The sequence below is a fragment of the Lissotriton vulgaris genome, chromosome 6, assembly GCF_964263255.1.
Source record: "Lissotriton vulgaris chromosome 6, aLisVul1.2, whole genome shotgun sequence".
NCBI classification, from domain to species: domain Eukaryota; kingdom Metazoa; phylum Chordata; class Amphibia; order Caudata; family Salamandridae; genus Lissotriton; species Lissotriton vulgaris.
Window position 1 is genome coordinate 1,348,747,790 of NC_141694.1, and position 25,241 is coordinate 1,348,773,030.

Below are 25,241 nucleotides of genomic sequence, written 5' to 3' on the forward strand. Positions count from 1 at the left end.
TGTGTGCTGCCTTCAGGAGGTAGGTGGTGCTGCCTCTATTACTAGTGAACAGACGAGTTGCCTGCCATTGGGGCATGGACAGGCACCTACATTCAAGGACTGGCTCACAGATCTAATCTACTCCAATGAACAATTGACATTGTGTGCCCCCCACTTCCTGGCCTTGAGACATTTGGTATCAATTACGCAAATATCTGCTGGTGCACGCCACTCCCTCAGCGTCATTGGATGACAGTCCCTCTCTGCTGCTCATTGCCACACTGTTCGGGGTGGCTTGGATACTGCTGAGACTCTGGTCACTTTGCTTCGATGACTGCCTGTGGAATATGCCCATGGGTAAACCTTCTCAGCCTTGGGATGCTGTTCTGCTAATGCCAGCGCTCTTTGCCTTATTCTGTCAGTTGGGTTGTATATCTATGAATGTGAAGGCAGAAAGGGATGGGGCAACTGGTTGCACTGTGCATCTTATGAATTCTTGTCACAACTATTGTTGTTGTTGATTTACATTTAGTGAAATTCAATAAAAATGTACTGGGTGGTGTGTACAATGTAAACAATTATTCACAAAAGGAGACAAGAGAAGGAATGTGAGTGAGACCTGTCCGCCAGCTTCGTTAACAACACACATCACAGACAACAAGATGAGACAGCCCTGTCCAGGTGCTAGTGGTAATGTGCACTATTTCCATAGACTGACTGCATGGGTTCCATTATTAAAAGGATGCAAAACCCTCACCTACTAATGCGGCATGCTTCATTATCTTTTTTTGCAGCTCATTCCAGACAATGCATGTCTACGATGGCCTCCTGTGAATGAGCAGTTCTTTTTGGCTGTTATCTTTTTCCTAGTACTGTGTCCAGGAAGTAGCAGTTGTTGATTTTTTCTGTTATAGAGAAGGACCTAAATAGTTAAAAGTAACTTGAGGAGATAATACTTTTATTGTTATTTTTCTTTGGAAATGTTAAACACGAAGGTTTGTCTATATTTCATGTCTTGCATGTTAATATGACTCTTGCAACTAGGTTGCCCTCTTTTGGGTTTGGGGCAAGTCTTCGGGATGGGTGGTCTCTGCTAGTTACACCCTCATTGTGAGAAATGGTGTTGTTGCTTGAGAAGGGTGTGAGCCCTTCTCAAGCAAAATACACAATCCCCATCAGGGTGAACCACTAAAGTCATTAAAGCAACCTGTGCTTAACCTCTGGTAGCTTAGCGCAAAAGCAGTCAGGCTTAACTTAGAGGCTATGTGTAAAATATTTATGCAGCAATCGAACAGTAATACAGGGAAAATATAATACAAGAAAAACAAATACCACAATTCTGAAAAATAGAGTAAAGGAAACTAAATTATTTGATACCAAAGTGTCAGTCAGTCAGTCAAATTAACTTTATTCGATTCGATTAAAATCATACAAAGGACATAAAAACAGTATTATATACGAATAAAATAGAATTAAACAGTTTCTTTGCAATCAAGTTCATTTGACATGGTATTACAATAAAAACAGTTTTAAAATCACTAAAAACGGTTTATACACACTGATTTGACAGGTTCTGACATCTTCTTGATCTGACCGCAGCCACTAAATGTAAATGTGTTTCAATTTATATAGCGCACTTTAACCCAGGGGCCTCAAGGCGCTTGCTTAGGGAACCCATCCTGGTATTCCCCTGTGAGATACCCCGGCCGGGTATCCACAAGGTGAAAGCCAGGCATCCCGCCGCGAGGGGCCGTAGTGGAGATTAAGCAAGCTATTGCCCAGAGTCGCAGAGTGTGACCCCGTGAGTCGAGTAGGCACCAGAGTGAGAATTGTCGACTCCGTGGAATTTTTGAGCCCGAGACCCGCCGAGGTGGGGAATCAAACCCTGGTCCACGGCCGATCTCAGCTTCTGGGTCTGCTGCCTCTAACCACTGAGCCACGCTTCTCCACTAGAAAGTTTGCCATGGAGAATGTGATACGTATATTTCCCAGCGATTGTAAATAAAGCATGGCTGGTCTCACCTGGGAAAAACCAGCTTCCCTTAAAACAGGTAACAGATATTTTTTTCTTTGTGCGGAGAAGAAATCACAAAACATAATAACGTGCATCGTGTCTTGAACTGAAAAGTTGTCACAGGTGCAGGGTGCTGCTAACTCTGGTTTAATCCAAGAATTAAAATTGCCCAAATAAAAGTGAATAAGATTGAACCTGAATTTTGTTAACAGAAACCTATGAAAAGGGTTTGTGACAAAACATAAATAGGGCTCAATTGCAAGTGAATGAAGTGACAAATAATGCAGTCGAACTGTGGGCTTTAACAATTCTGTTTCTTCTCGCAACAAACTTTCCCTTGCCATAAATTGTTTTTTAATTACATCCACATCCTGTTTTGTAATACCAGAGGGAGCAGTAAATAAGTCTGGACGTCCCAGGTCATTAAAAGATTTTTTTAGGTAGGCCAGCCATGGAATCATGCTACTATTCTCCAAACTCATCACATCCCTCATAATCATGTGGTTTAGCGTTAGTTCTGTGTTTAGCCAGGTCTTGAGCCAGTATGTTAAAGGTGCCAATCTCAGTTTATCCTGAACATAATCCAAACCCAGTTCCATATGAATAGAAAAAGTTGGTGAAGATTGGGGAAGGCACAAAAGGGAACGTAAAAATCTATTCTCCGCCAGCTGAATTTTGTCCAAGCGTACATAACCCCATAAAGGCGCGCCATATAAAGCCACAGGGAGGGATTTGCTGTTGTACACCTTTAAGATAGCTTGCATTGGTCTGTGGCCCAACCTTTTAGCGAATCCCAGAATGGACATTGATGTCCTTATTACCGCTAGGCTTTTGGCCCGTATCTGAGGTCCCCAGGTGCCCTTGCTATCAAAGAGCACACCAAGGTAAGGGAAAACGGGAACGCTAGAGACTACCTCTCCTTTACAAAAGAATGTTTTTGCCTTAGCCTTTTTCTTTTGTGGTCCGACAACCATAGTGTGGGATTTAGTAGCATTGACCCTCAAATCAAGCTGGTCCATAAAGGAGCCAAATGCGTCCAGCAGCTTTTGGAGACACACCCCTGTGCGTGGTATGAGTACGGCGTTGTCCGCGTATAGGAGAGCAGGGATCTTAACTTCTCCTATACGCGAAACGTCTCTTGCTACCCCTTCTAAGTGCTTGCCTAGGCCGTTGATATAAATTGTAAATAGCAGGGGTGCTAATATGCAGCCCTGCCTAACAAACCGTTTCGAATTGAAACGGGTCGTGCATCTGCCTTCTTTTGTTACCCTCACTGCGGCAAATAGATTCCGGTGAAGGGAAGCTATGAACCCCACCAGATCTTCATCAATCCCCAAATTCAAGAGAATTTACCATAACTTTGATCTATTGACCAGGTCGAAGGACGAGGAGAGGTCCATGAACGGTAAGTTCAAAGACCCCTCCTTGGCCACCGTATACTTAGCAGTCAGCAGGTGTAAGTTTGAACACTGTTCAATCGTGCCTCTTTTTTCCCTAAAGCCGTACTGGATGTCGGCCAGACCGCCACATCCTTCCAAACTGTCCCTTAACCTTACCAAAAGGACTCTGCCCAAGATCTTTATAGCAGAGTCCAAAAGGGATATGGGCCGGTAACACCCTGGGTCGTCCCTTTGGCCCTTTTTAAATATGGGGACTATTGTGGAAGTCGCCCATGTAGTAGGGGGAGGTGTACTGTTTGCGGCTGTGAACACGTTTGCCAGGATGCCAGCCCATAATTTTGGTGAATGTATATAAAAATCGGCCGGCACCCCGCCTGGGCCGGGGGCTTTGTTCCTTGTGGTTGCACGAATTGCCTTTTCCACTCCGCACTGTTAAAGTGTAGGGGTGTGACCGCCAAACTGGACATATTTTGTGGAAAAGTGAGAAAAATACAGTCAGTAGAACCAGAGGTATGCAATTTTAGACCTTCAGGCAAGACTACTGCCTAAAGCACAAAGAATGCTTACTTTGTCCCGTCAGACCAGGACTGGGAAAAAGTCACAAGTTCAGGTAAACTGCGATGGAGCACAGGCCAGATACAGAGCCCAGGATAGGCCTACTGAGAATTGTATCTTTTTCCCTAGATGAGGGTTAATGCACTTTACTACGGACTTACCAGTAAAATAAATGTCCCAATTCGATGTACTTCAATATTCTCATGTTTTAAAGGAGACAGCACAAGCACTTTAGCACTGGTTAGCAATGTAAAGTACTCAGTGTCCTAAGGGCAACAAAAACAAATTCAGCAAAAATATGAGGAGAGATGCAAAAAGTTTGAGGGTCCCCCTGTAGAGTAATCCAGTCCAACTCACATTGACTAGTCTTTTCTTAGAGGTGTTGCAGTATGGGCAAGTTGGGTGTTTCAAATAAGCAAAGGAGGGTAGTGTAATGGTCACCAATCTTTAGTACTTTGCAATTTTTAGTGTAATCCAGTCCTTTTTGGACTATGTCTCCTTCTTAGGTCTCGCCTAAGCTGCACATGCGCTGTCTCATCGAGAGATGCTGTGTACAGTATAGCGGGGGACGCTCCGCCCACTTTCCACCTGACTTTTTTATTGGCTGAAATTCGAAATGCTGCAATCTCATTGGTTTTGGACAACTTAATCTTGCCTCCTGACAGGCATGTCGTCATTTTTGTCCTTCCATGGCTATCGGCCCCTTTACTTTTAAAACAGTTTTGTTCCCCTGCCTCCCCCCGTTCCTTCCCGTACTCTGTGACTTCTGGGACCACCACCACCCCTCTGCACCCTCCCGTTTGTGCCTTTTTTAACGCACACATACCTCAGTTTAAAATGCAATAGGTCTCAAGTAAATATGAGTTCAATTGCATTTTAAATGCTTGTTTGTTGTGTGATTGGTGGGTTGAATTAGCACTAGTTTTTCATTGCAGCGCATGGGCTGCTTGTTTCTCTCACATGCATGCGCAGGCACTAGCAGACGCTACTCAGTTGTGAACCTGAGTGCCAGGCGCTGTATGCGGCCTCCTTTGAGCGAAGGGCTGTGTGTGACTTGGAATAGTGCATTGCAAATTCTTCTTTTTAAAATAGTGGTAACAGCAGTGAGCAGCAGGGCAGTCTTTGAGGTCAGAGCTGCATCCAAGTGCTGATCGAGGAGCCAGCCATGACCACTCCAGAGGAGCCCCCGGGAAGCTCGCTTGCCTAGCCGCACTGCTCCGTTCCCTGCACCCCATGCCCCGTGGCGGACGTTAACCATGGCTGCGAGGCCCTGCCTGCTGCTACTGCTGCTCTGGGCTTGAGGGCTTTGAGGACTGTGTGTGACATGCAACCTGTGCACCGGAAAACATCTCCTGCCGTAGCCGCTGCTGCAACTTTGGATTTTGGCTTTGTACCTGCGGGGACCTATGAGACCAGTGCGCACTATGAGCCCGGGGCCATCGGGCTGCTGTTTCAAATCGTTAAGGCGTTCTTGTACATGGTGCAACCCAACCCCTTCCTACAGGGTGAGTGTGATCGGAGGACTGCGGTTTGTGATGGGACTTTAAATATAGTAACTGTTCCCTGCAGCAGGAGCACCTCATCTGATGTTAATGCGCACCGTGTGCTATGCTGCCTGTTTCACCCCTGCAGGTGGGAACACATCGTCTCTTAATACACGTGGCGTGTGTTAGCTACCTGACTCTCACCACACACTGCCTGTCTCACCACAGCTGCATAGTAATTCACATCTCACCGCATACCGCCTGTCTCATCACAGCTGTTTAGTGCTGTATGTCTCACCGTTGCTGCATGTTCTACGAAGTACAGCATGTCCTACCACACACTATTGGATCACTAGTCACACAATGCATATATGAGCACACACTGCATACCTACCACAGATTGTCTCACCACACTGCATGTCTCAAACAGACTTGACTTTTTACTACTTACCGTTATATTATACACTTCATGACTCACCACATCTTGGACTGGCGCTTCACATCAAGGGTCAGATCCGACACCCATCGTTCCCAGATGGGGCTGTGCCTGGTGACCTGTGAAGGCCTCTCCTCACGTTTCTCCTGTTTGTTTTTTTGTAATATGTTGTTCACTGAGGTGGTAACCTCGGGCGTTATTGACAATCCTACTAATATCCGGCTACTCCACGCGAGGGCGGCGGAGAGCTCCCGCAGAGTAGTAGGCTTCGAGGTTTCAGCCTGCGGTGTAAACATGCGGGCTCCACTCCCTAGGTGAGAGCCCATCGGCCACCGGCATAGACCCACTGGAAGCCAATTCCTCAGTTCCATTTCTGTGGGTGTATGCAAGCTGTTTACCTGGCGTTGGAGTCTCCTTGGTGTTGTGCTGTTTGGGGGCACCACCCACCCCAGAACACGCACCCCGTTCAGCAGTGATGAATCGACCCCATGTCAGTTTACAACTTACGATTTGATGCTCCTGTCTTTGTGTCTCCTTCTGGGAGTACTCACGCTGGATCTATGGGTAGTTGAGTAATTTTAATTGGAGCAAGGTGGAGGGCGAATGGGGAGGCGAGTGAATTGTGCAGTTTTGTGACTGCCAATTTTTCTTAGTCCAGAAGCTTTGAATGAGTGGTGGGGACGGCTGGTACATTTGCACCAGTCTGTTAGGGGGCAGGTGGGAGCATCCAGTGTTCTTTTCTGTCCGTAGTGATGGTACAGACTCTGGTGGTGGGCCTAGGCTGAGTAGGGTTCTTGGCAGGGTGTCTGTCAATGAGTTGTGTACATACAGCGAAATGTCCAAGTCTTCAAAATTGACTAGACTATTCTGCCTTACTCTGTAGACACTGTGTATGTATTGGTGTTGCTCGCAGGCGGCTGTAGTGTACCTGGAAAATGAGCGCACATCACCAGTGGCCTTAAAACAGTGACACTTGGCACCTCCTCACACTGCTGCCAGAGTCTAACCTTTGCAGCATGTCTGTGTACACAGTAAACTCGCTCTGCAACAAATGCGCATTTGGAAAGCTGACACAGTATGTTTTTAAGACGTCTTGAACTAGCGACTAAGTCTCAGAATACCACCACCATAATTTGCACGAAGCTGCTCTAAATTGATGGCATCTTTTTAGCAGACGCCTACTCGGGGGGCAGGATGTCTTCTAATATACTACGTTAAAATCCCAATACCTAAAGGCTAAAAGAAACAAGGCACCGCTTGTGGTCCAGTAGAGCTTACCATACATATTTAGCATATTTTATCTGTAGAAAAAAAATGTATGTTACGTTACTGTTTAAATACTTTACCAAATAAAACACAGTAAAGCTTGCAGTTAAAATAAAAAAGTCTTCATAATACTAAAGCACTGTCAGTCATTTATTAAAAAGTACTATGTCTAACATACTGTATTATTACTATAATAAATTAATAAAACGAAAAATTCTCAAAATACATTATTATGGCGAGACCGATTGGCATGGCCAATGCTTGTTTGTTGTGGGAGTGAAACAGAATCATGGTACAAGGGCACCACCTATTTGAAATAGAGCCAACTAGACAAAATAGGATCTGTATTTGCCCCTAAGGGTTCATATGACATAATTGAGAGACATATCCACATTGCCCAAAATGGATCAGATTGCAATGAACTTTTTCTGTGTGTTTTTTTATTCCTTTATTTCGAGTGTTTTTATGGTACAGAACTGAACACATGAACACATTAGTGATGAGTGCTTTCTAGAAAAAGTAAAACAACATTCAGCACCACTAGAAGAGGAATTCTCTGTCCATCATCTACTTGTGTTTGCTTTGTTCACCCTGAGTTAGCAGGGTATGCTCCGATATGGGTCCTTTGCTCACTTTCCCTCTGGATTCAATCTAGCCTGCCTGGTGAGGCATGTTACCTCGAAATATGTCCCAGGATGCTTGTTTCTGGTCCAGCAAAGATCTAGCTTGCAGTTCGGGCTGGACTGTTGTAATTTAGCAGCGATTAGATTAAGCATTAGCAGAAGACATCGTGCCTTTAGAGACTATCTTGTCCGTTTTATGGAATCCATTGTGTATTTCTGGCAGCCATTTTGTTTTTCCATGTGCTCACCATGTGCTCTGTCCTACATTCCTGTTAACTGCTCTTGAAATCTGCCTAGAGACGAGATATATTTATCCTCCTCTGCTTGGCACATGCCCAGTAAAGCTTACAGCTGTCCCTAACTTGTAACTGGCAGGATGTGTCCACCAGAGTTAGCTTACTGTCAGCCCTTCCCACTTGTTGCTAGCACACTCTCCAAATGACCTTGTATGTATTTGAAACCAGTATTCTATACCTTGTACCGCCTTCTTTTGAGCCCCTGTGTGGGTATAAAAGGACCAAGCTCCTTCCAGTCAGTGTGCTACCTCATACACTACCGAAGGGTGTTGTGTGAATGTAGTTCCACCTCATGAGGTTTAATAACCTTTGTCTTTTCTATTCCAGTTTCTGTGCCAGCTTCTTCCTATTGGTCTAAAGACTCTGTGCAGAGAAGGGCGAATCCCTTGCAATGGTAGGCCCTGCTAAGGCTCACCACCACAAATTGGCGCTTCCAACGTGGGGCTCATCGGCGACCAGGATGCTCGAAGGACTGGTCGCCACGAAGGATTGGAATCTCGCTTTGGACGTGATCACTGCCGGAGGAGACCAGAGTATTGGCACCCACAGCATTTTTCCTTTCTTTCTGATCTGACCATCCAGGTGGCGCCGGTCCTCGACTGAGATCTCTTCTGTTGATTCGCCGTGCAGTGACCATTTGGACGATTTGAGAACTTGGCAGTTGGAATCTGGACCCAAAGGATGGGTAAGAGTTGTTTGATGCAACACTTGCTGCTGGGTTATGTTGATGCCTTGGACTGCTAAGGTTGTTTAGTAACGCTTACTGTGGCTTAGTATCTAAGTATGTGTTGGCCAACTTTTGATGATTGATGTCTTAGTACGTATATGCATTGCAATTCATATAGGCAGGTAATGAGGAGACTTTTCTCTACTTTGATTAGTTGAATGGCGGAACATACGCAGAGTGCTTTAAGCGCTACTTTGTTTATAATATTGCATATTTTGCACTATTTTTGGCAGGCCTGTTTCCAGCACACTTCGTAGGATGTGTTGCTTTTGTAGTGGTACCACTTTGAAACTTGACTAAGCACAACCGCCCCCCTGGAGGAGACGCCTAATAGGGATATGTATATTAAGTATGGTATTTCTTCCATATGTACAGCACGTTATGGAATAAATATACTTGTAAAGATCCTGAGTTGCGCTGGCCTGTGCATGGGTCATTTGATTTGCGAAAGATTCAGTATGTGGAGCAACGAATGTTTAAGCAAAAGGCTAGGCAAGACATGTTTGACTGTGTGCGAATGTGGGAGAAAGAAGTGCGTGAGCGAATGAAGCATGAGCAAGCCTTGATTGAAAAAGAACAAAGAAAGACATTGCGAAAGCATTGGAAATGAATAAAAACTAAATTAAAGAGAGGGAAGATAGGGAGCGCCACTTACATGTAACTGGCCAATACGCTGTTAGGCAACCCCTTTATCCTATCCTTAACCTCAAGAAGATTTCTTGTTATTAGATCGTTCTCCACCTCCGTATATTTTCCCTTCCGCTCCTCATGAGTCAGATGAGGACGCTTCTTCAGACCAGGACAAAGCTTGAGAAACTCGCTCAATGTTATCTGCAGAATGTGCGTCTCAGATTAGATCTGCCGCGCGTAAAGCCGTTCGTGGTACTGCCACTGCTTCTGAACTTTTAGATAGCATACAGCAGTATTTCCCAAACTGTGGTCTGCGGACCCCCAGGGGTCCATGACACATACCCAGGGGGTCCGCAGGCAACAGTTTTAAAAGCACAGAAACATTTCTTGTATAATTAGCAGCTTTCCAGCCACAATAAAAGTGTCAAGAGAATACCAGTAATTAATGTACCTGCTGGAGCTGAGGAGAGTTCTGTTCAGTTGCAGCTTTGATTGAACTAATGTAGCACAGAGGTTTAATGTGCCTACTGCAAAGAACGTGTATCATGCATTTGTCACAGCAATTCTTTTGTTACTGTGCACTTCATAAGTGACAATCATAATCTAGTAGAGGGACCTATAAACTGTCATCAAAGAGCTGCTTGCAAACTGCATGGTGCCAGTTAGTAACTTATGTTTGTACCCAGTTATTCATTATCCTGATGCTGCTAAAAAGATTTATTTGGGTGGAAAAACATTTTTAATGTTAAAGTCAGTGCTAGCCACTGGGTTATGTTCTGAATCCTGAGTTTGTGCTTTTCCAGACCAAACACTCTTTAAACATTTCATATACACACTGATTTACATGTATGATTCAATGTCGCTATATGTGTGTGATGTAAAGTGCTCTGACATCCTACAATGGTATGAGAGATGCTATAAAACAAATGAAATACAAGTGACAGAGAGGCTATTACTTCAATATCAAATACTAAGCGCCAGATGTACAATCTGTTTTTATATGCGCGAACGGGTTCGCAAACTCTGTTATGCATGCAAAAACCTTTTAAATCATGTTCACAGCTTATTTCGCGAGTCACAATTTGTTTGCGACTCGCCAAATAGGTTTTGCAACTTGCTATTTGGAAGGGGCATTCCCTTCCAAATAGGGAGTCTCAAAACCATGTACAAATGTTTTGCGGTCGCAAAACAGTCGCAATTACCACCTACTTCAAGCAGATGGTAATGCATTCGCAAATGGGAAGGGGTCCCCAGGGGACCCTTTCCCCTTTGCAAATGCATGCAAAATTATTTTTTAAGGGCAGGCAGTGGTCCCAGGGACCTCTGCCTGCCCTTAGAAAATGAAACGAAAACGTTTCATTTTCTTTTTTTTTTTAATGCATGGTAAACAGGCTGCATTTTTTTTTAACTGCTTTATTTAAAAGCAGTCCGAGACATGGTGGCCTGCAGAGCCCAGCAGGCCACCATAACTGGGAGGGCTGGCATTCCCAATGGGCTCGCAAATTGCGAGAGGCTCATTAATATTAATGAACCTCACAATTTGCGACCCCATTGGGAATCCCAAACAGTGTTAAACACACTGTTGTACACTTCATTTAGCGACTCCCAATTTGCCACTCGCAATTTGTCGCCAATTGCGAGGCGCTAAATGAAATGGTTGTACATCTGGCCCCAAAATCCTTAGTACTTTGAGTATTTGTTTTGTGTGCACACATGTGTATTTTTTTTCGAATTACTCTTTTAATTTTGAAATTTAACTCAATCAAATTGCTTGGGGGTCCCCGGCTTCCAGTGGTGACTCAATGGGGGTCCTCAGGAGTCAAAAGTTTGGGAACCACTGGCATACAGGATTGGCAGGAAAGGGAGCAAATATATATTACCGATGCATTTGCTGCAAAGGTTGTTAATCGATTTAGGAAACATTTTGTAGAAATAGAGTCCGATGATGTAGCAGCTGATTGTAAAAACCTACGTGAAGGTCTTTTTGTCTTCTCCCAGGTGGCTGACACGATCAGACGCTTGGTTAAACTGCGTGTTGAAGCAGCTTGTTTGCTGGAGGAGAAAAAGGCAGTTGACGCAGCTGCACAAACATCCTACATCAGCATGGCATGAACTTCTACTCCTGAAACAGATAAGAATGTTGTAATTAATGTGAAACCCATGCGGGAAGCCGCGCCTTTATATGTTCCTCCTAAGGGTGCGGGTACAAATGATGATAAGACTTCTACCGACGCGAAAGGGTACTTTATTTATAATTGGGTTTACACTCCTTGGAATAGAGCAGATGTCATCGCCCTTAAAAATGCATTGCCTGATCCGCGAAAAAATCCAGCAGCTTTTTATGAGGAAGTTGAAGGCGCCATTAGCTCTTGTACTATGACTTTGCCAGATATTACCTGTTTTTCGGATTGATATTACCCCCTGATATGTGGAGAACTGTGCGTAAAGTTGATGATCGTGCAACTTTTGGGGCATTATGGACAGAGTTAGAACAAATGGATGTAGAACGGAAGCCTGCAAAAAAAACGTGTAAATTAATATTAGATCTCCCTGCTGCTATATTAGTTAAATTAAAGACGATTATTCCCCCTAAAAAGATAGATTGGACTGTGTTAGCGTCATGCAAGCAAAAGGCAGACGAGTCAGTGTCAGATTTCTTTACGCGTTTGAGGAAACATTCCACGATTTTAGTGGCCAGTCATTAACGGATGACATGGGCAGACATCTGTTCATAGATAAATATGTTGCCAACTTGTTGCCAGGAATAGCTAGTCGCCTAAAGGCCAGTGAGGCCTAAAATCCAGTGAGAGCTCATGGACAACTTCTTCTCCGGTTTCTCTTTTGACTATGGCTCAATACCATGAACGCCAGGAGCTAGAAGCACAGGGTAATGAGGATAAAAAACGAAAGATTTAAAAACAAAGGTTATATTGGCTCAGGCCTATGGTCCGCCTTTTAGAGGAAATGACAGAGATAATGACAGAGGTAGACGTGGATCTTATACTTCGTCTTTTGATCGTCAAAATTTGTCTATTCAGTGTGCATACTGCAGGCAGTTTGGTCATTGGATTTCTGACTGTCCAGTACTGCATGCTCAGCAGGGTTCACGTGGTCGGGGACAAATGAGGAATCGTTCTGGATATTCAGGGCGTAAAGGAAACACAAATGATCGGGCTAGGTTTGATGCTCATACACGTGGACAGGAGGGGTTTAATACTTTTGACAGACGGAACCAATATCAAATGTCCGATTATGTGCCATCTGAGTTTCAAGATTCTGCTTATGCATAGGATTGCCTAGGATGGGGTAAGGAATCAGTTGAAGTTCCAGTAGATCAGAAGGGTCCCTATGTTACAGCACATGTTTTGGGTTCTACTGATCAGTTTCTGGTTGATACAGGAGCTACTCGTAGCGCCTTGTCTAAACACTTGATTACTAGGGCTCCTCTGCCTGGCTTCACCATAACATCGATAGGTTTCGATGAAACACCTTCCCTCAGCCAATTGTCACAACCACTTGCATTCCATGTTGATAAGTTTACTGCTCCATGTCCGTTTTTGCTTTCTCCAAACACACCAGACAATATTGTGGGTCTTGATATGCTCAAATATTTCAGGGCTACGATACGATGTTCTCCGGAAGGAGTACAGGGTATTTTGAACGACAACTACCCTGTGATTGAGAGATCTTGTATTGTTAAAGAGGACATTGCACTAGCCTCACTCCCTAGTACTTTGTGGGCTACTTCAGACACCGATGTAGGGCAAATGGTTATTCCGCCAGTGCATATTAGTTTGAAGGAGGGTGCTTCATTGCCATGACTGCCTGAGTATAAAATTTCTCAAGACGGAGAAAAAGCACTTACACGCATTGTTCATGATTTGATTAAAGTGGGGGTTGTGGAAGAAGTTCCTTACAATGCTTGCAATAGTCCGATTCTTCCCATTTTGAAGAAAGATACTGACACTAGGATTTATAGATTTATCATAAATTTGAGAGAAGTCAACAAGATTGTAGTACCGCAGTACCCTGTGGTTTCTGACATAAGGACACTACTTACTTTGGTTCCTCCAACAGCGACTACATTCTCTGTTATAGACTTGAAGAATGCTATATTTTCGATCCCTATTCATCCTGATAGCCGATATTTGTTGGGTTTCACTTTGAATAATCAATCGTACAGATTTTGTAGAGTTCGTCAAGCCTATACTGAGAGTCCTAGTATTTATAGTCAAGCGTTAAAACGACAACTTGATTCCTTTACTTTGTCTAAAGGAGTGGCTCTCATACAATATGTCGATGACATGTTGTTGGCAGCCGATACGCCTGAGCAGTGTGAATAATGTACTTTGTCTTTACTTTCTTTCCTTGCTACACACAACCATAAAATATCACGGAAAGAAATTGCAATATTGTAGACCATAGGTGACCTATTTAGGACACCTTCTGTCTAAGGAGGGCCGTGCACTGACATCAGATCACATTCAAGGAATTTTAGACACACCAGTACCTTCCACACAGAAAGATGTACATGCATTCATTGGTTTGACTTCATTTTGAAGGCCGTGGATATTAGGGTTTTCACACATTGTTAAACCCCTGCTAGCGCTTTTGACTAAAAACACTCCGATCCTTCTTCCATGGACAGAAGAATGCCAAAATGCTTTTCGTCAGTTAAGACAAGCTCTTTGCTCTGCACCAGTGTTAGGCACACCAGACTACACAAAAGCTTTTACACTCTATGTACACAAGAAAGATAGATGTGCATTGTCAGATTTAGTACAGACACACGGTCACAAGCAGCGTCCCTGTGCATATTGTTCTGCAGTTCTTGATCCTGTTGCTCGTGCGTTGTCTGGATGTTTTCATTCAGTTGCAGCGACAGCTGTGTCCATACGTCAGAGTGAAGGGATAGTTTTGTCACACAAACTGTTGGTGCTAGTACCCCTTGCAGTAGATGCCCTTTTGAATCAGACCAGAACGCAACACCTAACTAGTGCTCGCCTGACAGGATATGAATTGACACTGTTAGCACCCCATATTACCCTGAAGAGATGCGCCACACTAAACCCAGCCACTTTGTTGCCATATCCTGCGACTCAGTCTCAATCAAAGGAGCCTCATGATTGTATATTCCTTACTGAGGAACAGACAAAGGGTCACATCGATTTGCAAGATACGCCCCTTCCAGATGTAGATGGGGAACTGTGAGTTGATGGGTCCTGTTTGAAGTTACCTGCTGGCACGAACTCAGCTGCATATGCAATCACCACGCTTGAGACAGTAGTGGAAACAGCTCGCATACCTCAGAAGTCGGCTCAAGCAGCTGAACTAATAGCTTTGACACAAGCTTGTGAACTTAGCACTGACTTGTGTGTGAACATTTACACAGACAGCCGCTATGCTTTTGAAGTGGCCCATGATTTTTGCCTACTCTGGAAGGAAAGAGGCTTTCTTACATCCCACGAGATGCAGATAATGCATGGAGAACTAGTACATAACCTTTTGACTGCACTGACATATCCAAAAAAGATAGCGATTGTGAAGTGTAGCGCACACAAGAAAGTGACTGATAAGATAGGGCAAGGCAATGCTTTTGCTGATCGCGTAGCTCATGAAACTGCAATGCAACGAAGCACTACTTCCATGTACGTAGTGAAATCTCAAGCTGAGCGATGGCATGATGTTAGAGAGGAAGTACTAGATGTACAGAGATCTGCCTCTGTAGCAGAACTTGAGCAATGGTCCAAAGAAGGAATATTGGACGATGAGGGTTGTTGGCGCAACAAAGACATGGATAAGTGGAAATTACATGCAGCCTATTTACAACCTATGGTTCAAATGGCACATGGGCTGGCACATGTTGGAGCTCTAGCAATAACGAAACTACTTACACGAGTTTGGGAGCATCCTGAGATTGCCAGCACAGATAAGAGAGTAGTACAGTCCTGTTTGATCTGTTTGCAGTATAATCCTGGTAAAGGGACACAAACTCCTACAGGAGGGTTTGCTACACCGACTGCCCCTTTTGAAGTTTTGCAGATGGATTACATCCAACTTGAACACTGTAACAATCTAAAGTATGTTCTAGTGGTGGTATGTGCCTTCAGTAAATGTATAGAGGCATACCCTACGAAGGATAATACAGCGCTCACTACAGCCAAGATGCTTTAAAGGAGTTTTTCCCAAGATATGGTGTTTGTAAACTTTTGTGGAGTGACAACGGACCTCATTTTATTGGACACGTTTCTGAGCATGTCCTGAAAGGATTAGGGATCAAACAGAAGTTCCATGCAGTCTTCCACCCACCATCAGCAGGAATAGTGGAGAGGTACAACGCTACTCTGAAACTAAAGTAAGCGAAAATTCTGGCTTCCACATCCTTAAAGTGGCCAGATGCGTTACCTCTGGCATTGCTGTCCATAAGATCGGTGCCACACTCACGATCTGGGCTCACACCTTCCGAGATGGTATTTGGAAGACCGATGAATATTTAGGGAGTTCCTAAGCCACGCTCCATACATGATGTACCTTGTGTTCTGATGAATGATTATTCGGCACAGTTAACCAACAGTTTAATTTCCATTCATCAACAGGTTCGAGAAGCTCTTCCTGACAGATCTGCAGGTGAGGTTCATGATCACCGGCCTGGAGACCACGTAATGGTCAAGGTCTTTGACCGATCGAACAGCTTGGAGCTGATGTGGTGAGGACCAGAGCAAGTCTTCCTAGCAACGAGGACAGCAGTTCGAGTGATGAATAAAAAGAACTTGGTCCAGGGCACACACTGCCAACGTGTGTTGCCTACCTTGGTGGAACCTGCTGCGTTGACCGACCATCGAGACAGTCTGGAGACAGAGAAAGGTCAAGCTATCTCACCTGACAAATCTGCGGAAGTCTTCCCAGACCACACGATTCCTGAAGCATTGCGATACCACTTGAGACCGAGGAAAGAATCTGCAGGTTTGAAAAAGACTGGTTGAGCTACCGCCCTGGGTTAGCGGGAACGGAATGCCGATATGACAAGGCGGGTGACACCCGTCTTGATCTTCGGTGAAGAAATCAGCGTCTGCCCAAGGGATAAGAGCTCCAACGATTGTTTCAACGAGTTTGCAGAACGATTAAATTATCACTGTTCCTAAAATGCTCAACAAGTGAATCATTTGTGCAGTAGGGTTTGTTGTTGCTCTGGTGGTTATGGCGATAATCACCTGGTTTAGTGAGAAAGTGGCTCCTGCTCAACAGCTTTATGTGGCCACTACGCCAGTTCCAGTGGAACACAACTATTTTACGCTTCCTTATCATGAGCAGAAGCATCGACAATCCTACCTAAATAACACATTCATCCAGATATTGCATCATACACACAATGCCACGAATACCACCAATTGTTGGGTGTGTGGGATGATACCTGCACACCAAAAGAAAGGTAGAACACCTTTTATTCTTCTTCTATTTTCCCATAATGATTCATGTCAAGCTTGGTATGCCCTTTTTTGTTTGCTTTCGGAAAGCCCTTAGTAGGTGGAATCATTTTTCGGTTGAATAAAGAATGTTACCAAGATAAAGAAGTTTATCCTCAAGCTAAAGGGACTAAATAGGAATGGGAAGAGTACCAACCGGACAATATTTCAACACCATGTGTCTTCGCAAATGTGAGGACTATCAAAACTAATGGACTCTTTGTGATAGCTGTAACAAGAGCTAAAGCAGATTTATGTATTGGCAGTGTTGGGAGAATTCCCGTAGGACGAAGTGAATGTACTTCTACACTAAACATTGAAGGTGCTACTAACAGTAGTTTTACACCTATTTTGTATGTGGTAATAAAGGGTATTATAAATTACCTGTTGGGTGGTCAGGGGTATGTTACATATCAGTTTTGTTACCCCCTGTGTTTTTAGCACCTGCATCATATTACCTTGACCTGAAGTTGTACAATGATATTTCTAAGAATAGATACAAACGAACAATAAGAACAGATGAGGTCGACCAGAGAGACACCACTTTGCAACAATATGTCGATTTCAATTTGGGTTTGCTCTTTTTTGTGGGTGTTGCATTGAATAGCAGAAAGATAAGGCAATTAATTTGTGTTGTGGAAGCTGTCACCAATCAGACAGCCATGGCACTTGGGAACATTACAGAGGAACTGCAAATTGCAAGGATTGTAGCACTCCAAAATAGAATGGTATTAGACGTGATTTTGGCTTATCGAAGGGGCACATGTCGCATCATCGGTAGCAGTTGTTGTGTCTTTATACCTAACCACTCACCTTCAGTTTATGATGCAATCTCTAAACCGCATAAGATTGCTGCAGACATTCACCCAGAGACTAGTACATGGACATTTTCGAAATGGATATGGACACTCTTTGTTACTTGGGGCTGGAAACTACAGACTATTCTATGTATACTACTGGTGATACTATTTATATGCTGTACTTGTATACAATGTGGTCCCATGCTTTGCTCCATGTGCATCACTGATTGTATACCTGCTAAAAGAAATATTGCAGATATAAAAACACAGAAAATGTTAAATCAAGAAATTACTGAGATAATGAACATCAATGTACAGGATGCAGATCTAGATTACCCTAGGTAGACGAATGTCTTCAGCTAATGCTGAAAGGGTCGTCTGTCATAATTTAGCAGCGATTAGATTAAGCATTAGCAGAAGACATCCTGTATTTAGAGACTATCTTGTCCGTTTGATGGAATCCATTTTGTATTCCTGGCAGCCATTTTGTTTGCCATGTGCTCACCATGTGCTCTGTCCTACCTTCCTGTTAACTGCTCTTGAAATCTGCCTAGAGACGAGATATATGTATCCTCCTCTGCTTTGCACATGCCCAGTAAAGCTTACAGCTGTCCCTAACTTGTAACTGTCAGGATGTGTCCACCCGAATTAGCTTACTGTCAGCCCTTCCCACTTGTTGCTTGCACACTCTCTGTATGACCTTGTATGTATTTGAAACCAGTGTTCTATACCTTGTACCGTCTTCTTTTGAGCCCTTGTGTGGGAATAAAAGGGCCAAGCTCCTTCCAGTTAGTGTGCTACCTCATACACTACCGAAGGGTGTTGTGTGAATGTAGTTCCACCTCATGAGGTTTAATAACCTTTGTCTTTTCTATTCCAGTTTCTGTGCCAGCTTCTTCCTATTGGTCTAAAGACTCTGTGCAGAGAAGGGCGAATCCCTTGCAATGGTAGGCCCTGCTAAGGCTCACCACCACAAATTGGCGCTTCCAACGTGGGGCTCATCGGCGACCAGGATGCTCGAAGGACTGGTCGCCACGAAGGATTGGAATCTCGCTTTGGACGTGATCACTGCCGGAGGAGACCAGAGTATTGGCACCCACAGCATTTTTCCTTTCTTTCTGATCTGACCATCCAGGTGGCGCCGGTCCTCGACTGAGATCTCTTCTGTTGATTCGCCGTGCAGTGACCATTTGGACGATTTGAGAACTTGGCAGTTGGAATCTGGACCCAAAGGATGGGTAAGAGTCGTTTGATGCAACACTTGCTGTTGGGTTATGTTGATGCCTTGGACTGCTACGGTTGTTTAGTAACGCTTACTGTGGCTTAGTATCTAAGTATGTGTTGGCCAACTTTTGATGATTGATGTCTTAGTACGTATATGCATTGCAATTCATATAGGCAGGTAATGAGGAGACTTTTCTCTACTTTGATTAGTTGAATGGCGGAACATACGCAGAGTGCTTTAAGCGCTACTTTGTTTATAATATTGCATATTTTGCACTATTTTTGGCATGCCTGTTTCCAGCACACTTCGTAGGATGTGTTGCTTTTGTAGTGGTACCACTTTGAAACTTGACTAAGCACAACCGCCCCCCTGGAGGAGACGCCTAATAGGGATATGTATATTAAGTATGGTATTTCTTCCATATGTACAGCACGTTATGGAATAAATATACTTGTAAAGATCCTGAGTTGCGCTGGCCTGTGCATGGGTCATTTGATTTGCGAAAGATTCAGTATGTGGAGCAACGAATGTTTAAGCAAAAGGCTAGGCAAGACATGTTTGACTGTGTGCGAATGTGGGAGAAAGAAGTGCGTGAGCGAATGAAGCATGAGCAAGCCTTGATTGAAAAAGAACAAAGAAAGACATTGCGAAAGCATTGGAAATGAATAAAAACTAAATTAAAGAGAGGGAAGATAAGGAGCGCCACTTACATGTAACTGGCCAATACGCTGTTAGGCAACCCCTTTATCCTATCCTTAATAAACCTCAAGAAGATTTCTTGTTATTAGATCGTTCTCCACCTCCGTATATTTTCCCTTCCGCTCCTCATGAGTCAGATGAGGACGCTTCTTCAGACCGCTTCGGTTGAATAAAGAATGTTACCAAGATAAAGAAGTTTATCCTCAAGCTAAAGGGACTAAATAGGAATGGGAAGAGTACCAACCGGACAATATTTCAACACCATGTGTCTTCGCAAATGTGAGGACTATCAAAACTAATGGACTCTTTGTGATATCTGTAACAAGAGCTAAAGCAGATTTATGTATTGGCAGTGTTGGGAGAATTCCCGTAGGACAAAGTGAATGTACTTCTACACTAAACATTGAAGGCGCTACTAACAGTAGTTTTACATCGTCGCACAACACCTATTTTGTATGTGGTAATAAAGGGTATTATAAATTACCTGTTGGGTGGTCAGGGGTATGTTACATATCAGTTTTGTTACCCCCTGTGTTTTTAGCACCTGCATCATATTACCTTGACCTGAAGTTGTACAATGATATTTCTAAGAATAGATACAAACGAACAATAAGAACAGATGAGGTCGACCAGAGAGACACCACTTTGCAACAATATGTCGATTTCAATTTGGGTTTGCTCTTTTTTGTGGGTGTTGCATTGAATAGCAGAAAGATAAGGCAATTAATTTGTGTTGTGGACGCTGTCACCAATCAGACAGCCATGGCACTTGGGAACATTACAGAGGAACTGCAAATTGCAAGGATTGTAGCACTCCAAAATAGAATGGTATTAGACGTGATTTTGGCTTATCGAAGGGGCACATGTCGCATCATCGGTAGCAGTTGTTGTGTCTTTATACCTAACCACTCACCTTCAGTTTATGATGCAATCTCTAAACCGCATAAGATTGCTGCAGACATTCACCCAGAGACTAGTACATGGACATTTTCGAAATGGATATGGACACTCTTTGTTACTTGGGGCTGGAAACTACAGACTATTCTATGTATACTACTGGTGATACTATTTATATGCTGTACTTGTATACAATGTGGTCCCATGCTTTGCTCCATGTGCATCACTGATTGTATACCTGCTAAAAGAAATATTGCAGATATAAAAACACAGAAAATGTTAAATCAAGAAATTACTGAGATAATGAACATCAATGTACAGGATGCAGATCTAGATTACCCTAGGTAGACGAATGTCTTCAGCTAATGCTGAAAGGGTCGTCTGTCATAATTTAGCAGCGATTAGATTAAGCATTAGCAGAAGACATCCTGTATTTAGAGACTATCTTGTCCGTTTGATGGAATCCATTTTGTATTCCTGGCAGCCATTTTGTTTGCCATGTGCTCACCATGTGCTCTGTCCTACCTTCCTGTTAACTGCTCTTGAAATCTGCCTAGAGACGAGATATATTTATCCTCCTCTGCTTTGCACATGCCCAGTAAAGCTTACAGCTGTCCCTAACTTGTAACTGTCAGGATGTGTCCACCCGAATTAGCTTACTGTCAGCCCTTCCCACTTGTTGCTTGCACACTCTCTGTATGACCTTGTATGTATTTGAAACCAGTGTTCTATACCTTGTACTGTCTTCTTTTGAGCCCTTGTGTGGGAATAAGTTAGTGTGCTACCTCATACACTACCGAAGGGTGTTGTGCGAATGTAGTTCCACCTCATGAGGTTTTATAAACTTTGTCTTTTCTATTCCAGTTTCTGTGCCAATGTCTTACTATTGATATAAAGACTCTTTGCAGAGAAGGGCAAATCCCTTGCACTGGTAGGCCCTGCTGAGGTTCACCACCACAGGACTGTTCCCATGAGGAACAGGGTCAAGACTGATTTGCATATGGCTGGGTCTGCACTGCAGTGGTGGGGTGAGCTAAAGAATGATGATGGATTCAAGAGGACTAAACTAGTATTGGCAGCAAGGGGACCTAGATACTGCACCACTTTGTGTGTTGTATGTTTTCAATAAGCATAAAAGGTTCAATACCCTACTGATAATGGCCCACCTCAATAAACTAGCTACCAACGATAGCCTTTCATATTTCAAACACATTTAAACAAATATAGAGGCAACTTTCAACAAAGAAACATGCTTCAGCTCATTGCTGTATTCAAAGCAAACAGATGATACAAGAGGTTGTTTTTTTGCTTGTATTAGCTCTTTTATTCAAAGTCTTCTTATTTATGCCCAACAGTTCAGCACAGCCAACGCATTAAACCCAACAATTGGGCTTCCTCAGGGCCAGAAACAGATATTGTGCGTTGTTATCATAGGAATCTACATCCGAGTGATGTCGTCTTTCAAATTCAAATGTCGCCATCAAAGTCTCCAGATACGTAAAACGAGTACGATGTTCAAAATCAAATCCTCATACGAATTTTAAAACACTACGCTTATCTGTGACGCATCATGTCCAAAACATCGTACTCTGTTTACGTATCTGGAGACTTTGATGGCGACATTTGAACTTGAAAGAGGACATCACACGGATGTACATTCCTATGGAAGAAGTTAATAGTTCTATGAAAACAACATACATTATCTGTTTATGGGCCTGAGGAAGCCCAGATGAAGGATTCAACCCAGATCTGTGACAGGGGGTGAGCCTCTGGAAATTTTCAGCGCTCTGTCCATCATCTCTTTGTGTTTGCTTAGCTTAGCTTAGCTCTAGGTAATGGCCATAGAAATCACACCTGGAGTTTCTGACTTGCAACCTTAATATTTGTGCAGCAGATACATATTTTATATCTTTCATGAATAGAGGTGGCCAATCACAAAAATGCAGAACATCTAAGCTTGCAGAAAATCTCATTCTGATGGCGACAAAAGTTCATAAACACACAGGCACATGTGATGCATTATGCAGCAACTTTTCAATACAAGGGAATTAACCACTCACTTATGAGCAATCCGTTCACCGACTAAATAGCAGTGGGAAATTATCAAGTTCTTGCACTAGAGCTGTAGTGCACCTTCGGGATGCTCATGCATTATAGTATCCAATTACCTACAAAGTGTGTGAAAAGGAAGTGGGATTTCACCTATAGAGATTCCACGTTTCTTATCTTATATGTCATGTAACAAGATAATGAGCTCTACATAATTGGTTCCCACAACTTTAAAGTACATCCATACACAGTGTGCGGCAGGACGTCACTAACTTGGGTCATGCACACAGTGTTGAAAAGCAGGCAGTGAGGGTGGGCAAGAATGGGTGATGGTGTGCTAATAAACATGTGAAGCAGAAGTGTTTCTGGATGTGGTTAGCAGTTGCAATGTCTGTCATGGGTTTAAGCACACACCTTTGATTAAAGCCCCATGATCAAGCTTTCTTATACTTCATGCAATCTCTATAGAAACAGTGCACATAACCACTTGCACCTAGTCACTGGTTGAACATGCCTGAATCAGTAATCTAAATACCTGTTATTTAAAATAATATGCAGTATTATATGGCCTGACACGCAGATAAACAAGTAACCCAGGTGCACAAGAAACCTGTGTGAACCACCACACAGGACCACATGTAATATCTCCCACCAGAAATACAACATTGCTCTCATAGTTCACTACTATGTCCCCTGCATTGAAGGCAAACATGCATCAGTACAGACATCATTCCAGGAATAGGCATTCAGTAAATACCCCTTGACAATAGGATAGATGGTATGATAAAGCAGGGATAGTTAGTGAACACAACAATCATGCCTGTGAAGGATCCTCCATAACAAAATAGAGAAACAAGTCATTATCATTTCCAAAAGCCAACCTTTGGCACCACCATGGCTTCCTAGGGTTGAGTGCTGTTTGGATCACGATTCATAGCTGACTGGCCAGTATTCTGAGGAAAACAGTTCTGATTCTGACTCTTTCTTTTTTAATTTTATTTTATTTAGATTGTCCTCATACCACCGTATGCGTCTGCAATCGTAACATACTAGACCCCCTTGATCTTGGGCACCCTGGGTCCATGTTCCTGCATTCGCTACGGGCCGCCAGGCCTGCTTCTTTGTATGCGGCTTGGTGTAATCCTTGGACGATCTTAAACCAACCTTAGTGCCTTTCCTCAGCACACCAAGGGCGCCCAGATATTGCCTTCTGCTCGGTCAAGCCTTGCCATTGCGACTGCGGCCCGGAGCCACTACTCATATGATTCTGACTCTTTCAGTATGTCTGTGTCACTTTCGCCTTATGTTCTTGCACCTGCCTCCACCTACTTTTTAAGTGTGCAGTGGCATGTGGAAAATGAAGAGGAGCGTTGCGTGGCTATGATGGCTAACTCCTAGACATCAGACCCCTGGCAAAGTCATGGAAACCAAATTCGCATAATTTTCCATAGAACTTTGCAAGTCTTGCAAAAAGCCTTGCCCATCTCTATTACTGGCAATGTGGAGCTTAAATACATTTTTGCTGTCTTCGATGAAGCCTAAAGGTTTGGCAGAGAGGGTGAGCTTGGAGTGAAGCCCTTCAATTTCATCTGAAAGAGACACATCTTCAATGAGCTCTTCTTTGAAACTGTCAGTGAGTAGACTAAAATCACACTTTGTGGGATTCGGAGAACAGTGGGAGATGTAAATCCATTGTAGTGTCTTGAGTTAGTTCGACTTTTCAGTTGAGAAGATCCCACTTCACATACAACAGAAGGATGAAGCACAACAAGAGAAGATATGAGTAGAACAGCAGCACACATGAGCAGACACAGTGATAACATTGAGGACATTGGGAAAAGGGCAGAACTTAATAAAATGTCAAGTAATAAGGATAACTGAAAGGGAGGGCTTGTGTATTTCCAGGAACACATGGAAGATAAATTCCCTGCAGCTGCTTCCTGAAGGCCACAAGGGAGGTCCCGATTCCTAAACGTTTCCCAGGCTGACGTCAGCACCCAAGAGAAGTAGTCATTCTGTGTGAAGGAAGTCCTGAGCCTGGATGTCTCTATCCACAGAGAATTCTGCCTTCAAAGGATCCTCATGCCACCTGAGTTATGTACCATAATGGAAAGGTTGAGATAGGGAATGTTTCTTAAACACATTTCTTTCAAGGCAATGCATTAGAATGTGAAGGGAATGCTTGCATTTAAAAGTAGCAATTGGAACTCAGTCAATTGGGGGAGGGTTGAGTTTTAAGCTGAGGTAATCAGTCCAGCTACAGAAAGAAGAATGGCTTCTAGAAGGCCAGAGATGATAGGGAAGCCCTTGCTAGAGTGGTTTCAGAGTCCAATTTAGTGTATACTGGAGATAAATGTGATGATTTGCTTCTTTTTTCTATATTAATTCATTCTTGTGAAATGTATTTCTTTCAACTTCTTCACATCTTCCTAAGACTAGTAGATTGTGTATTGTGCACCACGTCCTCCTTTCTACTATGCAGGCAATCACTGCTATACTGTGTTTGTGCTGGGCCTTCAAACTTGCCTTGTTCCTGAAGGGACTGCCTTCCGAATTGTGCCTGGACTTGATTTGTGTGTATTAAAACTTTCAGGGATATTAATTGGAATGTTGTCCTAATTTTGAAAATTACAAATTCTGAGCCTTAATTTACTCATTTCGGACTATGTATATTAATTTGCATTGTTGTTCTGAGCCT

The 25,241-nt window shown here is 43.4% G+C and overlaps 1 pseudogene; it reads right to left on the reverse strand.

The window, feature by feature from the left end:
* Window positions 1–249: 249 nt before the first annotated feature.
* The window catches only part of LOC147708870 (uncharacterized), a 76,246-nt pseudogene continuing 51,254 nt past the window's right edge, over window positions 250–25,241 (reverse strand).